Raw genomic sequence first — 1004 nt, 5'->3', positions numbered from 1 at the left:
ATATATATATATATATATATATATATATATATATATATATATATATGCATGTATGTAAAATAAAGGTTATGAATTTGAAACAGTGTGAAGAACACAGAGATAGGAAATGTTAGCGTGAAAATGATATAAAAACAGTGTCCATGTATATAAGTCTCACTATACAGTAAATGTTTGAAAACAAGAAAATTTACTGTGTTTATGCACTGAATCATATTAATGCACAGTAAACATGAAACCCAATTATCTCCAACACCACAGATGGAATAAGAGGACACCAAGTCAAATGAACTAAACTATACACACAAAAACTGGTGCCTGCTTGTTGGCTCCTATGTATAGAAACTATTAAAAGCTCACCTAGCCATAGAATAATAACTAGTAGAAGCTTGGAGGAAAGGGAGGAGAAAGGGGGGTCTATAGCCAATTAGCAAATTATCATTGTAACTGGAAATCTAACACTAAACCTAATTACTTTATGCAATTTATGCATATCAACAAGATAAAGTTTATGAAATCTTTACTTACATATCAATTACATTAAGAAAATACATTCTGACCCCACTGGATATGGGCAAAAAGACACCTTGTTTGTGATGTTGGTATTCTGTCAGTCAGGGGCTGAGCAGATGGCAGTCCTTTGCTCATCCTAGCTTGATGCCTGGGCTTGGTGACCAAAACTATTTTATGCCTAGGATACATAAAAATCAAATCAATTCAAGTCCAGGCAGCAAAGTCTTGGAAGAGCAAGACAGGCACATCATCCACAGACCTGCCCTCCTGAGCATGGCACAGGCTAGCGGTCCATACCAGCTTGCTGCCTGCCACACCACTCAGCACTGACAGAGGATGTCATCCAGGGGCCTGATAGTCCTGTTTCTAGCCTGGAGTGGGAGCAACCACAGTGTGCTGGACAGATGAGATAGAAAGAGAAGTGGAACGACTTCAGCATTGTGAAGAGAGATGGAACTGGAGACTAGATGTTGGGGAGGAATAGCTTCCTGAGA

The 1004-nt window shown here is 38.6% G+C and overlaps 1 non-coding gene across 1 annotated transcript; it reads left to right on the top strand.

The window, feature by feature from the left end:
- Positions 1 to 556: 556 nt before the first annotated feature.
- On the top strand, positions 557 to 701 carry LOC115065260. The gene has a single exon (XR_003845054.1). It is a non-coding gene; the product is annotated as a small nucleolar RNA SNORA48 (small nucleolar RNA).
- Positions 702 to 1004: the final 303 nt, after the last annotated feature.

The sequence above is a fragment of the Mus pahari genome, chromosome 13 (assembly GCF_900095145.1).
Source record: "Mus pahari chromosome 13, PAHARI_EIJ_v1.1, whole genome shotgun sequence".
In the NCBI taxonomy this organism is placed as follows: Eukaryota; Metazoa; Chordata; class Mammalia; order Rodentia; family Muridae; genus Mus; species Mus pahari.
This window is presented reverse-complemented; position numbering and strand designations above follow the sequence as displayed.